Below are 22,284 nucleotides of genomic sequence, written 5' to 3'. Positions count from 1 at the left end.
ATGGCACAATATCAGAGGTAATCAAAAATAAGTAATTTGTGATTTTCATGTGGAACATGGCTCATCTGTAACCACCAGTAAATCTCTCTATTCAGGGTAATTTGTATAACAGTTGAAAACTCTTGATCTAGAAATTTGAGTTATTTCTGACTATGAATGGAATATCTCAAAAGCCTTTAAAGGCATAGTGTGATATATTTATATATGTTGCTTTGACATAAGACCTAAGAGCTTGGAATGGGAGAAAGAAAGAAAGAAAAGAAGAAAGAGAAAGAAAGAAAGAATATTGTTCTAATGAGACAGTTCCAAAGCTGTGAGCTAAGAAAGAATATGTCATTTATTTCTCATAAGATCCCCAAGATCCTATCATGTTTATATTCCAGAATTAATGAATTGAGAAAAGTTCTGTGATTTTGGTAAATTATGTAGCAGTTTGCTTGAGACAGAATCATAGCTGGCATCCAAAATGATATGAAAATGTTCAGAAAGGTTGAAATGAGTAAAGTTAAAGTAAAAATAAATTATATAAGTTCCTATAAGCATAGGCATGAAAAGTGCATGACAGCATTGGTTTAGACATGATTAAAAGAAACATTCTGTGGTTATGTAGAAGCTGTGCAGAATGAACCTATTTTCTAAAGTGTGTAAAATAAAAGCTACACATTTTCAATTTGGAACCAAGTTATGAAAAGTGAGTTGCATGTGGGTAAGTTTGTATTATGAATATTCAGAGAGGGTAGTGTTTGGTATGAAATTATAAAGGGCTTCAATTAGAAAATGAGTTCAGAGAAATGTAATGTTAATAGTTGAGAAAATGAGAGAAAGCAAAACAAGAAAGTTTGGCTAAGACAGAAGAGGATTAAGAACATAGGGGGACAACTTTAAGTAACTGGTAAATTATGTGCAAGTCTTCCACTAGTTTAGCAGAGGAGAGTAGATACTGTTTTATGACTCCCAAAAAGAAGGAATATATGCTGGTCATTAGAGTAATATACAGTCACTTACTCTGATGCTGCAAACTAAAGATTAAAACAGCACATTCATTGCTATCTGTATTTTACTCATAAGAAATTATATCAGAAGTACAAAAGATGGTGCATCCAAGTGTGTACCCATGGAAATGTTCCTAATCATCCTGTCAGTCATTACCTTTCTACTGTACTGTCATGTATCACACACATAAAATTCCCCTGGGTTCACACACACCATCTTCCCACTTTGGCATCTTACATACTGTAACAGATGCTGTTCCTCCATGATATAATACCAATTTCAATCCTAACCATTTATTTCTTAGCTCCAGAATAATTCTTTCACATATTTCAACAATACACAATGCACAGTTCTATAGCAACATCATACTGAATTATGCAACCATCTGTATAAATTCACTTTGTTAATCTTTATAGTTCTAGGAATAGCAAACACTTAGCAAAACCACTTCAATATAATAACCCAGGTACTAAGTTTACCACTGTCACCCTACTTACTAAATAATAAATGTAATCTGCATCAGGAATAAACTTGAGCAAATTAGTGTCTTCTTTTCCACTGACTTATTAGCTTGATAATGATGGACCCAGTATCAAACACTTTCCCAGGTTATAATTACATCCTTGATGCCAGGCCTGGTAGCAGAACAGAAGGAGGAACATTATTCTTATATATATTATATCTAAATTTTAAAATAATTGCTTAAGCTAACTCCATCATAAACCTGCCGCAGACTAACTTACAAAAATTCAGTCAGCTGATAATTACCTTACTCCTCTCAGTTGTCCTCCTATCACTACATTCCTTATAAAAAATATCAATTGCTTATTCATAAAATCATTTCTACTGTAACTAAGTTAAAACACCAGTATGTCTCAGAAATTTCATTCTAAATTTTATAGGTGCCCTATCAAAAAAAACAGGGAATTTTGAGCTGAGCTGGATCTCAGTCAACTTATTTGAGAACCCGCCTGTCCCACCTAAAGTCAAGCTGATGATATTCTCACTTAGCTCTCTTAATTACCAACAATCCCTATAAAATCTCTTCCAATACCACTCATTTTCTTGCATTCTGTGATCATTGATCCATTACATTTAAAACAAATAATTTATCTCTAAAATGCCCTATAAACTAATTTCATTCAGACCCAAATCTTCAGTAAACATTAATAGACTTAAATCTCTCTCTCTACTCTGACTTGATCACCAATTATCACTTCACAACACTCTATATTTTACTGCAGAAGAAGTAATCAATTTCCAATGTAATTTCATGCCAAATTTACCCACAATTTCAAGATCTGACAAACACAGCAAAACATAATACACTGACATAAAAATAACTATCTCAGGTCTATTCAACCAAATGATTCTGGAATTAAATAAACATTTTAACCATCCTTATATATATTTGGGCAGCATCATTTGTAAAATATTTATCAAAACATCCAAAATCTTCTAACACATTTTATTACTGTCCCATCTCTGTTTTACATACCAGAGCTTAAATACTGGAAAGTCAAGTACATCCAACTTTCAAAATGCATTGAACACTACAATTTTCTACCCTGAAGACAATACACATTTTGAAAAAGGTGAAGCACTATGATAGTACTTTGGGTGAGGGGTGATGAAACAGTATTTAACATTGATGAACGGAACCCAACAGGTACATTATTTATAGATGTGACAAGATGATATGATCTTGACTATCATGCCATACTAGTAGTTCATATGCTAGAAGTAGGTGTCAAACCAGAGGTCTCCACTTGGTTCCAGGACTTTTTTACCAACAAATTTTTTGGGTTAAAATTGGCTCTTTCATCCCTTCTAACTCCAGTCTTCTGAAAGGAGTACCAAAACGGTCTATCTTAACTCCTGTACTATTTTCAATCTGTGTTAGAAAACTACCCACTGACCTGCTTCATTCCTCACTTATTCTATATACTGATGAAATGATGGATAATACAAAACCAACTTGAAAATTACTTCCACATCATTTTTATACTCAACTAAAATCAAAGCAATGTTATTTGGAGCACATCAAAAACTCTCTAATGTATCCAAAACCTCACAAATTAAAGAACTCAGCAATGTACCTTACAAAACAACTAACTCCTTTAAATGCCTCAGCATCTGGCTTGACCAAACCCTGAACTTTTAAACCGCTCATTGAAAAGGTAGAATTAAAATTCTATTTTCTGTTCTGGGCAAGAAAAAATCAATTGTTTCCTTTTGCTGCAAGATCGACTATAGCTGAAGGACCACTTCTCCACTTAATAGCAATAGAATCAATGTGTAATACAGAAGCTCTGCAGAACATCTCCAACAAAATATGGTGATTCATTGCTTTCTCCTCAAGGCAAGAACACCATTTTAAAATGATCAGCAAAACTAAATTGCTATCCATTAAACAAAGAGCTGACCTTTTATTAGGGTCTCAACTAAAACTTCTACAACTAGAAATCCTCTCCCCTCTAGTTGCTAAACTGACTAGGAAACTCCCCTCTTATAACTTTACAAGAGAAACTCACTCAAATCAAATTCTATAAACCCTGTAAAATAGAACTACAGTTGAAAAGGACTATTTCTAATTTTTAGCAAGAAATAAGTTAGGTGTTACTTCTTCCCAAATTAAAAAATAACCTCTTTTACTAGTTTTGTAATGGGTTTGGAATCTAGTAAAAGAGGTTATTTTTTAATTTGGGAAGAAGTAACACCTAACTTATTTCTTGCTAAAAATTAGAAATAGTCCTTTTCAACTGTAGTTCTATTTTACGGGGTTCAAAAAATCTCAATACACATAATATCTTACCTCTGAGTATAGCTTCTAAGTCTGCCCAGATCATCCATCTGCGTACTTGCTCTATTTACTTTTCTAATCTTTAAATTTTTTCATATGGCCTTTCATTATTACCCACCATAACATGCTTTTTCCTCTTCCCTTTATCCTTCTTTCACATTGTTTTTTTGATCTTGGTCTCCTGGGCTGTAAAGCACATAATTGCAGTCATCTGTAACAATTCATTATAAATGTATGTAGCTTTCTTGAGACACTGTGTTGATTAATCAAAATTATGTTCAAATGTTCTGTCTGTATATTCCATGCCTGAACCTGAAATTAGTCAATTATAATATGACCTTTTAACCCAGTAATCCCATATAAACAAATTACTATGTTATAACTCATTTTCAGAAAAAAATATCTTTACAAGTAATATATTATTTCACAGAATGAGTGTACCTGTTTGGCATCATTGTGCCCAGAAGCAGTAAAGAAGGAAGTAGTCCCCACCAATCTCATGATCAGAAGAAAAAGCAATACTAAATCCAACACAAGCAATACAGTGGAGTCTCAATGGTGGTAAAACGAGCAAAACACTAAAAAAAAAACAACCCCAAGGGAGAAAATATCCCACAAATTTAACCACTAATTTATTGTACAAACTGTTGAGTGTTTCAGCCTCTCTGGCCTTCATCAGAACATCACAGGTACGGAAATAAAACATTTAAATAGCTATTCCCTTGTCACAGGACCCTCCCCATTAACAAAATACTTCCATCAAAAACTTGTATGAAAACTTTTTTTAAAATGTTTAAAAAAATGTGTATTGTGACAAATCTTATAAAACATTCTGTGTAATACAGTACATTAAATTAATTAATTTGCATTTATTTCTAATCAGATTCCTCATTAGCACTACTTTCTAATTAACATTATTATTAAATCCAGCTTTACTATATGCATGAAACAAAATCTGCCACCATTACAGCTTTTGAAGAGAATACTGAGAAAGTATATTTCCCCGCTAAAAATCAGGTATACCCAACTTATGATCGTAAATAAATATACTACACCCACCCCAGCTTTTACTAAAGAAGATGTGAAATGACCCTCATTTTTCCAATTCTGCCCTCTGGTGGTGGGGCAATATCATTTTTCATTTTTTTTTTGCAAATATGCTTAATTTTACTTGTGCCTGTGAGTCAAAAACAAAAAAAAAAAAAATGGGTTATGAAAAATTCTCGCTCTCTTGGCACCCCCCCCTATACATAAATTACCAGGAGAAGGACAAATATACAAAAGTTATGGGGGGGTTGAAAAATTAAAAACACAAGTTTTACGATTTGACAGCTCATGAAAGGCAGGGTTTGTAACAACTAGCTAAAAATAGGGGTCTATATTGTAAAGTCAAACGCTTACCTTATCGAATCCCTAAACATCAACCCATCCTCATCAAACCGCAAAAACATCGATCGTCCGAAAGTGGAAATATCGAATGGTCATGGTTGGCCTTCTGCGGTATAGCTACGTAAGGTAAGTGTGTGATAGTTACGGACCTCAGAGTTAGGGTGCGGGTTAAGGTAAGTGCTAATGGTAATAGTGGTAATGTAACATGGTGGTATATGTAAGATATAGTGTAGGGTTAGAAGTAGGGTTTAGTTTAGGGTTAGAAGTAGGGTTTTGGTTAGTGCATGTATGTGGTTTATTTAGTTTGTTTGTGTAGGTAGTATGTAGCGGGTGGTGGGGTGGGACAAGTATGATAGTTCGACTTTTTGAATTTCACGGTTTAAGGCATTCGGTGTTTTTGCGGTTTGATGACAACGGGTCGACGTTTAGGTATTTGATAATTTAAGCGTTTGAGTTTATAATATATACCTAAAAATAGAAACATTATGATAATGAAAACTGATAAAGGGGGTGCAATGGTTATAGTTCATAGGTTCATAGGTTCATAGGTTCATACTAGGCTATCTGCCCTAGGGCATTTATAAGCCTAGCCAGAGAGTGTTTGGCTTTCGCCACCCATTTTAAATTAATTTTGTTATGCCCTTTTTCAAGGTTAGTATACTGTGCCTCTGTCAAACAGTGACACAGAAGTGATACCTGGTAAACCTCGATCCCCATCCACTCATCAAGATTCCTCTTGAAGAGAGTCAATGAGGGACTCTGCCTAACCTGGACTGGGATTTTATTCCAGAGTGAAGGGAGCCTCTGGGTTATGAATCTGTCCCTCCAGCATGTCCTATTTATTTCAGTGCTGAGGTTCAAGTCTCTCGATCACGTAGCTCGATGGGATTTGGATTTTCTGAGGTGCAGCATGTCCATTAATTCCGGGTTGCACATGGCTTTATACGTCAGGCACAGATCGCCTCTGAGCAGGCGGTATGCCACTGAGTAGAGCTGGAGTTTCTTTAACCGGGCAGCATATGGCATCTGTTTGAGCCCTTTGATCCTCTTGGTGAGGTACTTTTGGGGTCTTTCCAGTTGCTGCAGTTGTCTGGTAAGGTACATCCCAAAAGGGGCATTGTACTCAATTATGGGCCTGATGAGGGATGAGTAAAGAGGCACAATGACCTCCCCTGATCTAGATGTGAATCCCTTCATGATTAGGTGGGCTATATAAAATGTTTTTCTAACCACTTTGGCCATGTGGTTGTCAAATGAGAGATTGCTATCAACTTGGGTCCCCAGGTCCCTAATTACTTCTTCTGTACTTAATGGATTACCACTTATGTGGTAATTTCTGGGCACTTTGTTTTTGCCAAAGGGGATGACTATACACTTTTTGGTGTTTAGCTTGAGGCCATGGCTCTGGCACCAGTTGTCTGTTTCTATGAGGCCCTTTTGGAGGATGCTTGTGTCGGCTGGAGAGTCGATTATAGCGCCCAGTTTGCAGTCATCTGCGAACTTGGTCAGCCACAGTCCTTCCATGTTGGCCTGTACCTCTGAGAAATATATACCGAACAAGAGAGGTCCCAGGACTGAGCCTTGTGGGATGCCACTTGTAACTGGTTTGGAGTCTGACATGGCTCCAGCAATTCTAACCATGTGATTTCTGTCCTTGAGCCAGTTTGCAACCCATCTAGTGACATAGGGGTTTATATTTAAGCTGGTGAGCTTATCTATAATGCCCGAGTGGGGTATTGTGTCGAAGGCTTTTGCGAGGTCCAGGTAGGCTGTGTGGACCACCTTCCCCTCATCAATGGCCTTGGTGACTGTTTCAAATAAATCAACCAGGTTTAAGAGGCAGGATCTGCCCTTAACAAAGCCGAACTGGGTAGGATCCAGTGGCTGTAGGTCCCCAATATCTTTATTTATAAGGTCCATGATGATCCTTTCCATAGCTTTGCAGACCAAGCTAGTCTGGCTTATGGGGCAATAGTTTCCAGGATCCGTTGAGGCACCACCTTTGTGGAGAGGGACCACCATTGCTGTACACCACTCTTTGGGTACATATCCTGTAGTAAGGCTGAGATTGAACAGTAGTTTTATGTTTGGGTTTAGCTCTTCTTGGAGTTCATGTAGGACGCAGCCCGGGACACCGTCTGGTCCCATTGATGTTGTGTTTTTTGCTTTGGAGAGGGCGGCTCTTACCTGAGCATCTGAGATGTCAGGGGGGCAGCACTCTGCTGGGATAGATATTTTCCCTTTTGGTGGGGAGGGGGGAACATTTGCACTGAACCTGTCAGCTAGGATGTTGGCAATGTCTGTGGGTTTGGTGTATTTTTTGTCATTTTGGACTAATTCTGAGCATATCTGGGAATCCCCACCCAGGTTCCTAACATAACTAAAGAAAGCCTTGTGATTATCCTTAGTGTCCTGTGCAATTTTTCTTTCAAAGCTGGCTTTAGACGATTTTATGAGTGCCGTAGTTTTTTTGCTAATACTGATCAAAGATGCCTTCCCTTTTTGGGATTTTGCTCTATCATGTAGTAGCTTCCTCCTTCTATTGTATAGTTTGTTTATGGCTGGGGTCCACCAGACAGGACGTCTGCCTTTGGAGGATTGGGTCTTGGTTTTATTTGGGATTGCATGATCCATGCATTCCTGAAGGTGTTCATAGAATGTGTTTATAAAGGATTCTGAGGTCTGGACCGTATTTTTCACAGGCCCGGGGGCTTTGATGGATTCCACCTCGTTTTTGAGGAGTGTGAAATTTGCTTTAGAGAAGTTTTTCACTGTGGTTTTCTTGGCAGGGGATGGGGTCGGGATGTGAATATCCAGTGAGATTAGTTTATGGTCTGATCTTACCAGTGAGGGATACACTTCTGGTCTGGAGCATAGAGTCCCCATGTTGGTGATGATCAGTTCCAGTATGTTTTCCCCTCTTGTGGGAGTGGTAACAAGTTGTTCCATAGCATTTGAGTTTATAAATTCTAGGAACCTTTGGGCTAGGGTGTTGGAGCTAGAGTAATGCTCCCAGTCTATGTTTGGGTAGTTGAAGTCACCCAATATAATGGTGTTTGGAGAGACCTTCATATTTTCCAGTGTTCTCAGGAAGGCCGAGTGGGGTTCCTGGGTTTGGGAGGGTGGTCTGTAGCAGGCTATAAACTGGAAGGCAGTTTTACCCACTGTTAGTTGCACATGGATAGTCTCTGATGCTTCGTGCTGTGCCACCAACCTGGAGGTATGGGTATCTTTGACAAATATTGATACTCCCCCTCCTTTTGTGGTTCGGTCCAAGTTTTGGGGCCTAAAAACATGGTATGAGGTATAACCTGGTAGTGCTGGGGTGCTCTCGGGAGCCTTGAACCAGGTTTCTGTTACTGCACAGATATCGATGTTCTCCATGCTAAGGAGAGTTTTGAGTGCATGCATCATGAGGTTTAGACTTCTGGCGTTGAGTAGCATTACTCTTAGTTTCTTATCCCTTGTGATACCTATGGAGGTGGGTTTGTCTTTTGAGCCTTGCCTAAAAAAGGCACTATGGGGGTAGCAAGAGCCTTTGCCAATATCCGAAATCCCAGGGGTGATAGGTGCAAGCCATCCCTAGTGAAGCATCGTGGCTTGTCGAGCATGTCATCCCAGGCTGACAGGCATTGGATCCCCTTTGAATGACACCAATACTTAAGCCAATTGTTGAAATTGATCATCTTGTCTTCATATTGTGGCATCATTCTTGGTGAGGGTAAGATGCTACTCAAGGTCAGGGTCATACTGGCCTGGGCTACATGCTCAGAGAGCTCCTCTATGTCTCTTTTCATGTAGTCCAGGGAGGTACATCTCAGGTCTTTCACACCAGCATGGACAATGACTGAGTCATATTTGTACTTGCCTTGGAGTGACCTGAGTGCTTGTGTTATGTGGCGGATCCTAGCACTTGACAGGCAGCTCACCTTGACCTTCTCCTTGTTCAGCCTGGTGAGTGGGACGTCAGTGTGCCTGACGATAGAGTCACCTATTACAAGTGTATCAGGTGTGTTGTTTAGCCTTAAGGGCTGTGACTGTTCGGCACACTGGCTTTGTGAGCTATGTGTTCCACGTGTTTTGTTTTGGGTGTGCGGTTTCTTGGGTGTCTGCTTTGGAGGTCTCTGCTGCTTAGGCAGATTTTTATTTAGAGCCTCCGAGTATGTTTTTGTGTGTTTATGTGTTTGGTTTGCTGTCGTGGTAGGTCTATGTGAGACTTGAATTGTAGTGAGTGTAGTTTCCTTTTCCTCCTGACTGGTTAAACCAGTACTGAGTTGAGAGAGCTTAGCCTCCAGTTTGGCTATATGGTTGCATCTCTCACATGTGTTGGAATTTGTTGGGAGGAGGAGAGGGTTGTCTGTGTACATGAGGCAGTTGTAACATTGCCTCAAGATTCCCAGATTCACCAGCTGGACCGGAGAGGAGATTGACAACTGACCTTTGGACATGCTAGAATAGTATTGGGAATTCCTTTATAATTGAAAAAAAGGGCCAATGGGGAACAAGGTACTCAAGGGGCATTTGTGAGGGTATAGTGCTTTTAATTTTTTAGTGCTGACTTATATAATTGCTTTAGTGAACAAGTGCCAGGTAACTTAAATGCAATGTCCTACAGGTAACTTAAATGCGAAAATGACAAACAGTAACTTTCATTCAAGTGAAACAAGGAAATAAGTACAGTAAGCAATGCAGATATCACTAGGGATCCACAGAAGCACTGAAAAGCCATGTTTTAGGTGGAATTAGCGTTTCAGGGAAATAAGCAAACAAACGACAAGCATACAAACAAAGCTAGATTCAGCAAGCCTGGATCTAGTCTATGCTACAGCAAACAAGGTGTACCAATTTCAGTAATAAACAGTTCAAATATGCAGGCACTATAAGCCTTTAACCAGAAATTCCCAGCTCAGAAGGGCAGAGTCCAGCCTCTCCTCCCTCAAGAGTGCAGAACACAAACCTTCTTAATGTAAAGTAACTGGCCTGAAGTCCAAGTGCATAAACCAGAACTAATACACTTTTAGAATAACAGATACTGAGCCCTCAATCAGCAGTTCCCAACTTAGAAGGATGTAAGCTACCTGTCCTGCCACCACAGTGCAGGCCACAAACCTTCCTAATGTAAAACAACTGGTCTGAAGCCCAAGTGCTTAATCCAAAAGACTTAGAATGATAGCTACACTTTAATCAAGTTACTACCAAGCAGTAATAAATACAATTGAATACTTTAAAGAATGCCTGGATTATTGGTCAAGTTATACAAACAAAGCTAGATTCAGCAGGCCTGGATCTAGTCTATGCTACAGCAAACAAGGTGTACCAGTTTCAGTAAGAAGCAGTTCAAATATGCAGGCACTATAAGCCTTTAACCAGAAATTCCCAGCTCAGAAGGGCAGAGTCCAGCCTCTCCTCCCACAAGAGTGCAGACCACAAACCCTCTTAATGTAAAATAACTGGCCTGAAGCCCAAGTGCTTAAACCAGAATTAATACACTTTTAGAATAACAGACACTGAGCCCTCAATCAGCAGTTCCCAACTTAGAAGGATGTAAGGTTCTTGTCCTGCCACTACAGTGCAGACCACAAACCTTCTTAATGTAAAACAACTGGTCTGAAGACCAAGTGCTTAAACTAAAAGGCTTAGAATGAGTTACACCAAGCAGTAATAAATACAACTGAGTACTTTTAAGATGACGCAAAAGCAAAACAAAGTAGGAAGAAACACAAATACAGTAAAAGCAGATACATTTTTTTTTTTTGAGTGAGCAAATGAGATGGGCCCAGGCAGAGTATCCAAGTGCAAATTTACAAGCGGGGCAGGCAGTTTCAAGGACACCAAGATTAACACCAAGACAAAAACAGGGAAGGTGGGTGGGGACCTACAGTCACAACTTCCAGCTAGATATTGCTCAATGCAACACAAACAAATTACTTTAAATTGTGTATTATTTGATAAAAGTGCAGATAAAAATCTACTTAGCTCAACTCATGCAGGTCTCAGTTGGCCAAAGCTCACAGTTTAAACAGAAAGCAATTCACTGTACCACTTGTATAAGACAGAAACTGAATAACAATGAGGTAAACTACCCCCACTTATCACTGGCTATGCAGGTTTTTTAACAAGCTTTAACTGAAAATACCACTTGTATAAGACCTACTTAAAAACAGTCAACTTCCAGCTAGATATTGCTCAATGCAACACAAACAAATTTCTTTAAATCGTGTATTATTTGATAAAAGTGCAGATAAAAATCTACTTAGCTCCACTCATGCAGGTCTCAGTTGGCCAAAAATCACATGGATTATGTAAAGGGAATGTATAGTTTGTTAGAGGATGCTGTATTTTATTCTAAAATCGCTAAAATGACATTTGTAATGCTTATAGACACATAGATTCAACAGTTTGTGCAATAAGTTAGTGATTAAAATTGTGAGATATTTTCTCCCTTGGTGTTTTTTTTTAGTGAAAAGGAAATACTAACAGAAACCTTTGAAGTGACTTTAAGCTGTTCCTCCTCTCCATTGATATTCCTGGGTGGCAGTCTTCATTTCCATTTTCATTATAATATTTACAATTGGTTAACATATTTAATAATATTTAATAATGTTAATTATAGATCACATTTAATCAAATTAATTTAATCTATTTAATTATATGTATAACCGAATAGTGGATTTTTGTCATCCAAAATAATGTTTTTGTATAGGTTGTCCATCACTTATGTCTGCTGCATTTTGGTTTTAGGGGAACGAGAAAGTGTTTATAGTATTTTATTTATTTGTTTAATTTAATACATACAAATATATATTTCTATATACTGAAATTAAATAATTTATAGGATTTTTAATAATAACTTACTAACTGGTATTAAATCTAGAAGGTAATGGTGTATCCAACCTAAATAGGTTAAGGATTTTTAGTTTGTTAGCTGTTAAGGTTTGTCTACTGTTTTGTTTAGTTTAAGTACATTTGCTTAACTGTTGCTTTCCCTTTTATTTTATCTTTCTTGTATTGGTTAATTGATTGTGATTAATTAACAGCAAGTAAGGTTATATAAGGAGAATTTAATTACGTTGCAAGATGTCTGATGAAGGAAAAGTACTAACCTTTCCAAAAGCGCTAATTAAACTTGCTTTTGTTTTAAGCGATCTCCAGTTTATTTTGCCGCTATTGTTTCATTTGTTCTACAGTTTTGGAGTTTATTGGATTTTACAAACTATAGCTTAAGGTTTTAAAGCAGAATGTCTGTAGAAACACTGCTTCATTCCAGCTCACATATTACATCACATCTGGTGATGCAAGACCTAATATTGGTGGATCAGTTATTAAAGAAGGCAATACAGTGGGTGTCTTTCACTCAAACAGGACAATGTTTCGGTTTCAGCTGGCTTCTGGTCACAAAAAAGGACACATTTTAAGACCAGTATTAGACTAGATTAAGCTAATCTGGTTGAAATTTTAGGACACTTAATCTTGAGAAAATATAGAAAAACCTAGAACAAACATTTGGTAGACATGATGATAACTGAATCAAAAGGTCAGGCTAGTCAGGCAACTTGAATTTCCTGCCATTACACATATTTTATTTATTTTGAGCAGATGATTGGGCTGGGACTTTGTTATGCACAGGTAAGTGTGCTAGGCCAGAAGGATCTATTTTTCATCCATAATCTCATAAAATGAAACATAATGTAAGCAGTCATGAAATAAATAACAAAATATATTATAATGCTTATTCTCATTGATCAGAAAATAAGACAAATGCAACAGATGTCTTTACCTAACCTTAGAAAAGCTCTGCAGTTTGTTCAAATATGGATATCAACAGAAACATTCAGTACCATCCATGTAGATAGAAAGTGTTGGATTAGCTGCAATCATACACTTTGGCTGAATTACATTTTTAAACAACAACAGACTAAATAAAAAAATAAATACAAATTCCTGTGACTAAGACAAAGAATAAAGTAATGTATTAACATGTTTGTTAGAAATTATGTGACAGTAAGTGCAAGTCCATAAAAGGTTCAGGTTACACCATACAGCTGGGACATTAAATTCCATAGTGTAGTAGCCTGGATAGAAAATGCATTGCGAAAACTGTAGAGTGAGCAAACACATATACATCTAAATACGGATGACCAAAGCATGATAGAAAATGATTTTAGAGTTAAATATTTTATTAATGATCAGCAGTGGTTGAACTAATGTATTTTATAGATCTGCAAACCAATTAAGAATGAGGCTCTAAGAGACTTAAAGACTAACATAGTGCCAGTACAACACTGTGTTCCATTCTAAGCAGAGCTGTCCATGAACAAGTAGATTTTTGTTTATTGAAATTTACATTCTACTTTAATTAGCATTTGTTCCCAACACAGTGGACACATTCAGATAGAATACCTTTACCTTTTGTTTTAATTGCTTCTGTAGTAAATGCTATGTACAACTTGCATAAACTGGGCTTTGCAAGTACCTTGTTTTGTACTTAATGTGGAATGTGAAAGACAAGCATGACTTCATCCACATTCCTAAGTATTTCAAGCATTTTACTATTTCTTCTAAGGTGCCCATTGGTAACATGATAGACAAGTTTCTGAGCACCTTATCAATCTGATAGCTGTTCCACTTAACATTACTTTAGTATATGCAAGAATGGACAATATATCTTTTCTGACAATAGTGACATTAATAGAAAAACCCAATAGCCATTCCCCTTTCTTGTAACTAGCATGCCTAGGCAGATATGGGGTATTTATATTTTACAGCCAGGAAAGGATTTAAATCACAACTTCACCTGCAATAGAAACATGTATTTATTTGTTGGAAGTTCAAGTCTTCAGGTGTTCAAATAGAGTAGATTTCATACTACTTTATATCCCTAGTTTGCTGACCTTGAGAAACCATTATAAGATATGTTGCCTTCAATGATGTCCTCTTCCTAGTCAATTTTTGTGGATGGGTTAACTGGAATACTGCAAATTTCATTCACCTATGTGGTGGTGGTTTTCACTCTGACCAAAAAAAGAGACTTAGTCATATGGAAACACCTTTGTTTCTTGTGAGACTTCTTTTTTCCAATTACAGAATGAGACAATCTTCCATTCTCAAAAACAATGCTATACAAAAAAGAAAAAAAAAAAAAAACAGGTCACTCAGTCTGCCCGAAGGGTCCTGATCCTGAAAGATCACTGTCTTAGTGGCTAAAATAAAAACAATGAACTGGTAAATAAGAAATGGAAGGTCTGTCCGTCTGACAGATAACAAACACAACAACATTCTTTAGTATGTAAATGCAAGGAAAAGTATTAGCTCTAATATTATTTTGTTACAAAGTGAGGGGGAACTATTTAGAAGCTTTGAAGTAAACAAAGATTATTGAATTTCTACTTTGCTGTACCATTTGTTTCTGAAAGGTGTAGGTGGTTATGGGAAAAAGAAATGAGCAAAAACCTAGAGAGGAATACCTTGAAGGTGAGAAATTATGAGATGACTTGGAGCATGGGATAGGTTCCTGACCCAGAGACTCCCCATACTCTGTAATAGACTGCCCATACATGTCAAGCCAAGCACCTCCTTGGCCCTCTTCAAAAGGAACCTTAACAATTGGATGGGAGATAGGAAATTCACCCTGGGGATCACGTCAGTCGCCCTGCTAGACAGGGGTCCAGGGAAATAAATATTGTGGGAAGAAATATCCAGGGAATTGTTATGGCTAGGCTTGTATAGACCCTAGGGCCGATAGCCTAGTACCAACCTATGAACCTATGAACCTATGTACAGTGTAATAATCTCAATAAGGTGATGGATTGCCTCCAAGAGTACTACAGTAGGTAGAAGACAATACTGCAAAGTTCATAATCAGACCATTTAATCTTCTTTGCTTAAGAATTTGTCAGTGAAATGTGAATATTACAAAGGACGCGCTACAGTTTAATGCAGGGATGGGTATTAGCACTGACGATACATTCAGTTGCAAACCTGTTACTCTCATGACTGTTTTGAGAGGCTCCCATATGAAATGTCTATGTACAACCCACTGATAGTAAACCAGATTATTTAAACTCATTGAAAACAAACACAATGACTCTGCACATGACAGAATAAAAAGTGTTTCTTGTAGGAAGGCTTGTATAATACACTAAGTGGGGATGCTTACTATCTCCCTTATTACACAGCTGTGAGAAAAAATTGGCAACACCTGTAAAGACTGAAAAAACCCTTACACTACAACAAACAAATGTAAAAACTTTTGGGGAGTGGGGTGAGGGTGATGACATTAGAACAAAGGGGTTTCTTTGAATGGCAGATTTACCTGTCTTTCAGAGAGATTTTTAAGTGAATTGTATTTTTTTTCTGTCCAGCACCAGCAGTACTTTGGTGGATATGCATTGAGAAAGCTTTGTTAGTCAAATCTCTTGTTGTCCAAATAACTTCAGAGGTGGCAAGGCAAACTTTGTGAATGAGGTACAGATAGATTTCAATAACACACAAGAAATCAATTAATAAATTAAAAAACAAGGATTTTTAGATCAAAATGATTTGTTTGGAAGGCTCAGTGGTTAAAGAAGAAATAGCACAGGGACAGGGTTGGGCGCATATTTCAGTTCATGGTGCTCCAAGATTCACTGGGGGTGTGTTTCACTTTGATGCAATTATTTCTAGATAAAAAAAAACATGTCAGTCCAAGGCAAACACAGTTAACACTTTTGGCTAAACCTCTTCAGAATGAAGACAACTGAATACCACATGGCATTTAAATGCTATAAAAGCCACGAGAGCTAATGAAAACATTACATGATCCAATACAGTTAAAGAGGCAGTGAATACATATGCAAATATTTGAAAACACAACATTCGTACAAATACATTATTAAAAAAATATATATTTTTTTATTATCATAAAACAACAACTCATCCTTAATAGACTGCTGATGGAAACTGAATCATTTAAACATGGAAACACTGTTGCATTAAATTTAATCTGCCAGGAAAGTTCACATGCTTCTAGATGATTTTTCTAATTGCCATCACTCTGGGACTTGACTACCTTTTCTGAGATAAAAAGATTAAACTGTACAAAATTCTGGCAGGTATTATAACGCCCATATAAAGCATTTTTGCATCACGAGTCATAATTCTGTACACGTGCTGGTGAATGCATTCCTCAAAGTGCATCTAGTCTTTCCAATGTAGAATGCACTAAAAGTATCACATTTTGCAATACATACAACCCCTAGAGTTCCACAGGAAAAATTCCCTTTACAATTTTCTGTAAAATCCGGTGGCACATTAACTTCATTCCCCTCAAATATGAATGAAAATAATGCACAGACTCTGCACTTAAATATTGTTACATTTTCTTTTACTGTGGGGAGTATACGTCAGTAAATTCTTAATATTTCTTTCCTTTTTTAAAAAATGAACTTAATTTGGGTTCCAATTTTGTTTTATAAACTAGGGTGGACATTTATTATGGTCTTCCAATTCGTATTTATTTATTGAAATTTGATTACTATGAAAGTCCAACTGAGTAGAAGATCATTTTTAGTGGAGGCCTGGGGAGAAAAGCTCCAAATTATGACAAAACATGTTAAGAACAATAATTATACAATCTTCGCAAATAAAATAAAATCATCTGTAGTTTAAATAATTCTAACAAATTAGACATAGGTTCATAGGTGTTTACTAAGCTAATGAACACAAGGGCCTTTTTAAGCCTAGCCATGCATCCCAAATCTCTAACAAGTTCTGATACCCTTGATAAGTGTAAGCATGAGCCTGGAAGATGAACCATTTACAGGTTACCTCTGTCCATTAGAGACATAGATGCCAAACCAAGGATGAATTTCTGGTTTCCTATCCAATTGTCCAAGTTGCACTTGAATTTGGTTAGGGAGGAACTCTGTTTCACATGGTTGTGATATAAAAACACTGGTTACGAATTGATGCAAGATATATGACAATCATTTAATATTTAGGGAAATTTTAGACAGTTTGTAGAGAAAATAAAAATAAGTTAGTCTAATAGGAATTGCAATATGAAGTGAGGGAAAACAAGCTTATGGTATATTTAGAGAAAAAGTCAGGGAAGAGAATTAGATAGCAGTAAGGAAGTAAATGAAGAAGGGAGAGTAAGGAGGTGTAAGGAATGAAAAGGTACTTGTTCACATTTAGGGATATAGTTTATCCTAGTTTTGAGCAAGAACAGGCTATATTTTAGCTAAGAAGTGTTTCAGAGTTGTTTTGAAAGATGGGAGGGAAAGTATAGACCTGATAGATATATGTAAAGAGTTGGTCACTGGATCACAATGACCGACTGGGAATCTAGTTGTGTAGAATGTTTTTTAGTGCTGAACAGGCAGATGAATGCTGGATAATTTTATAGGTGGTAAGAAGCTGTGTATGTACTAGTTGATATGGCTATTCTTAGAAAAGATGTTTTTAAGGGGGTAAGCCATGTGGAAGTAAGGTATCACAAAAGCTCCTGAGTAATTTTATTGTTCTTAACTTTCATATTTCTGTCACTACTCCTGGTTAGATTATTCACCACCCATCCAGTAATAATTGGTTTAAATTTACCATTTCTCTCATTCAAAATTTGCAGTTCAGTATCTCTTAACAGGTCAAGTGGATACCCTCATTAAAAAAAAAAAACAGCTTCTTTAAAATCTTTAACTTATGCTGAAATATAATTCATTGGAGGTCTTTCATGACACTCTCACCCTTAGGCCATTAACTATACTGGCCTTTTGCTTGTGTGGATGGTAACTTTGAAAATTCAAGTAAAAATTAAACAATGTTGGCTTCCAGTAGATCAAGGTAATTCACAAAATCAGAAGTGTGCAAATGTTTAGGAATTCTGTTGTAAAGTTCAAAAATTCAGTCCACTTGCATATTGATAATATGTTGTCTAAAAGGCTTGGATATACCCAGTCACTTACAAAAACCTACCTTGTTTCCCATACATACATCACCATGTTGGCATAAGTTGGGGAACAGTTTGTCCAAATTGCAATAACGGTTCTTTGTATAAAATACTTGCCCTCAAAAAAAAAAAAAAAAATGTTTTTCAAGTACAAGCTCCAAAAAATCTTTGTATTCCACACTCTTCTGGAGTAGATTGGTTTAATGATGCCCTGATGGACATAACCATTTCACCCACCATGATGTTAGAATGTTAAATGAATGTTTGAAGCTCATACATGAAAATAAATATTTGTTTTTCACGGGCAGTATTTTAAACAGGGAATTGTTATTATTATTATTGGAACAAGCTAATCCCCAATTTATGTCAACAAGGTGATGTGTGTATATCCTAGATCAGTCCAGAAAGTAAGGCACAGATATCTCACAGACAAATTTTACCATCAGTAAAGCAAAAGCAATACTACTGTCTCTTATAAACTTTATAGAAAAGCCAAGACTCACACCAAGACAATGATACTAAACATTAGAAAACAATACTCTATACCCTACTCAAGCCATGACAGCAACAAATACACCCTGAAAGATTAGAACAGCTGGGTGTCTTCCTTTACTTGAAATCTGCAGAAATTGAACAATCTAGTGCATGTTTAGACAGTATAATATCTAAATGCATACTTAACCCCTTTAACCACAGTCTCGCAGCCATTAACTTCTGGACTATAACTTCTAACCCCATGTACAAACAAGCTTTGTAGTAGAGTTCATAATGAGGGTGTTCTGAGTTTGTACTTCTTCAAGTCTTAGACAAGTTTTTTTTTCTGGAAAGGTATCAGATGAGAGGATGACACCAGTTGAAAAAATAGATAGCTCCACCTCTGATGAAAACAAGGAGCTGTGTTTATGTGTGTGTTTATGTGTGTGTGTGTGTGTGTGTGTGTGTGTGTGTGTGTGTGTGTGTATCTCTATGCGTGTGTCTGAACATGTGTGTGCATGTAGGTAAAGGCATGAATGAGGATGCATGAATGTGAATAAGTATGCATGTGTGTGTATCTGTCTGCTTGAATAGTTGAACTAGAGGGTTGTGTGTGCATGTGTGTGTGTGTGTGTGTGTGTGTGTGTGTGTGTGTGTGTGTGTGTGTGTGTGTGTGTGTGTATGTAAGCAGGTGCCTTTGCTAACATTATGTATGGGCTGAAAAATTACTGCATCCATGTCTGACAGTATTAGTGTTTGATTTAGATATATGTTAATGATCCTTTGTATGCCATGCTTTTGGGACTTTGGGCTTAGAATAATAGTTAAGGTGTTTACCTTGCAAGCACAAGGTATAGAGTTGATTCTCACCTTTGAAGGGACATTGGCTGGGCTTAAAATGGCCTGAAAAGGTAGTTAACCCACTGCTTTTCCATGAACTTATGAAACTTTAATGAGATCTTACTCATCACAGCCATATCTGTCCATGAATCACACTTTCTTGGCATTGGGCTAATTGACCAAACCACTGTGTCAACCCTGATGGTCAGGTGGAAGATGCACCTAGTACCTAACATAATAAAATTCATAGGATTCATGACTCCATCACTCACATATTTAAAAAAGTAGGACCCATTTGTACATTTTTTTTGGGGGGGGTGTTGGAGAATTATTGACTCAGTTCTTTCATGGGCTAGCTTTTATACACAGATTAACAAGTTAAAATGACTTAGTGAAATATTATTCCTGAATCACAGAGCTGGAGTCCTCTGTGCTAGCTAGCAATAGTGTGGAGCTTATGCACAAGTTAATCTTATGCACGAGTTTTCAAGTGTCAGCTTATACAGAGCAGGTGTGAGATATATGAAAAAAGCATAGGCTGTACAACTCTTTTAAGTGCAAGCAGGGGATAGAAGGTTGTGTGAATCTGTAGCTCAGCATAGGTATTAAGTGGCAGGAATTACTATGCTACAAACATTTTGCCACGGCAGTTGCATGTACCTTGTCCTTTCCAGTTCACAATATTTATCTGTTGCTTGAGTAGTACTGCCTTATTCCACAATTGCATGGTAAAACCGCTCTCCTTTACTCAAGAAATACTATGATGGGTTGGAGGAAACATCATCTCTCAGACCCAGTCCTGAAAGTGTTCAGCCTCTGCCTCTCAAGTGGCTTTGTCTGAAAGGCATGGAGGACTGCTGTGGTCATCCACCATCACAGGGTTCCCCAACTTTGATTCTTGTAACTAGAGAACAATAAGTCTTAAAAGGCCAGCCTTTTCTTCAAGGCAATATAATGCCTCATAAGAAAATATATTAGCTGATTGTAATCCCTCAACCTTTAGTAGTTTGGAATTGTGAAGGGTAAATACTGCCTGATTAACATAGTGAACTTCTTTGAAAAAGTTACTAATACCTTGAGTGAGGAAGTATACACATATTCCACCTCGAGCTGGCCAAGGCGTTTGATATTATCCCATATGTAGGCATTATGCACAGATTAATCAAACTAAGTGTAAATCTGCATGGTACATGCCGGCTCACAGACAGAACCCATCAAATCAAGATTGGGACAAACTCACTCTCTACCCAAAAGCTCATTCCTAGGATAAAATGTGTACATTCTCTCAAACAAATGATTTTGTGCAACATGGAAAGCTACAATGTAAATGCATATGTTTTTTTTTTCAAAATGTACAAAGCAGTAAATTTCATATGTAAAGCCTTGCATGTTGTGTTTTCTTATGTATGTAGCCTGTATACTGTTGCTATACAATGCTACTGCTATTTGCTATGTAAAGCTCTTACAGTGTATTGTATATGTAAAGCCTTGCATGTTGTGTTTTCTTATGTATGTAGCCTGTATACTGTTGCTATACAATGCTACTGCTATTTGCTATGTAAAGCTCTTACAGTGTATTGTTATTGTTATTTATTATGCAGAACTTTTCTTCCTCGGCCTTCACTAAAATAGGCTCCCATGCCCAGTCAGACAATCTTGGTTAACAAATGCAAAAGAAATAAATGAATTATGATGGGGGTAATGCAGGGGTCTTTTCTGTGATGCTCATATTTGGCATCTATTTCCCTGATGTTCAAGATGATGTCAAGGGGCTTTGACTGACCCAGTTTGCAGATGACAGCAAAACTGGAGCTACCATTAACTCTTCTGAGGATTCATATGAGAGGGTGTATCATAGATACACATTGTGCCAGAACTATAGTGTATATTGCATCCTTCAATAAACATGAGCACCCTAGTTCTTACCACATAGAAGATACCCCATCCAAATTATTACCATTATTAGTGACCTTGGCACTTTAATAGACAACAAGCTCTCCTTCAACCACCATTTTGATACAGTCAGTAGGAAATCATTCTACCTAGCCCAGTTGATTGCCAAGGATATATATTCTAGAACAAGGGATGTGATCACCTCTCTCTGTACACCCCCATTATTAAGCCCATAAATGAATATAATGCTCCTTTTGACATGTACCTTACCAAACACATGATACACATTGAAAAACACAAATGATTTCTCACTAAGAAAATCAAAGGCTATGCTCTGTGTCCTATGTAGAATGTCATAAAGCCATGTTTCTATTTTTTTTGTCTAATACAAACTTCTCTGAGGTGACTTCTGCCTAGATTATAAGGCCACTTGCAGTCTTGTCCTTTATGACTTTCTACACATTCACAAAACTTGTAACTTCACTAACACCTGTACTAGAGCTCTAAACTTCCACACAACATAAACAGAATCTTCTGGCAAGTTAGATAACACTCGCAAAGAATTCTCCTTTGATGGAATAGACTCTCTTCCTCCAAATGAAACAAAGTATCTCCTTATCCATCTTCAAACACTACCTGGATGGCCAGATTAAAAAATCCAAATACAATCCTGGCTGACCCTATATCCCTTATGGAAAGGGGTAACATGTAGTGTTAAGGTTTTAACTGATCTACCCAGATCAGCTGCGTACTAATAACCTATGAATCAGTAATCTATGATGCTATTTGTTTATCTCCTTGTACCATTTCTTTACAGAATGCATGAGCAGGTCTCCAAAGCTCCTTCTGTACTAAGAATAATTTTAATGGAAAATACTGTGACGGGAAGTAAAATTGTGTATTCCACCTGTCGGGCATGAAGTGACAATGTCATTGGGAAGATGTTAAAGATATCTGCATATTGTTT

Source organism: Protopterus annectens, chromosome 8.part1 (genome assembly GCF_019279795.1).
Source record: "Protopterus annectens isolate FY-2018-M chromosome 8.part1, PAN1.0, whole genome shotgun sequence".
Lineage (NCBI taxonomy): Eukaryota > Metazoa > Chordata > Ceratodontiformes > Protopteridae > Protopterus > Protopterus annectens.
The sequence above is the reverse complement of the archived record's forward strand: the minus strand, read 5'-3'. Positions refer to the sequence as shown.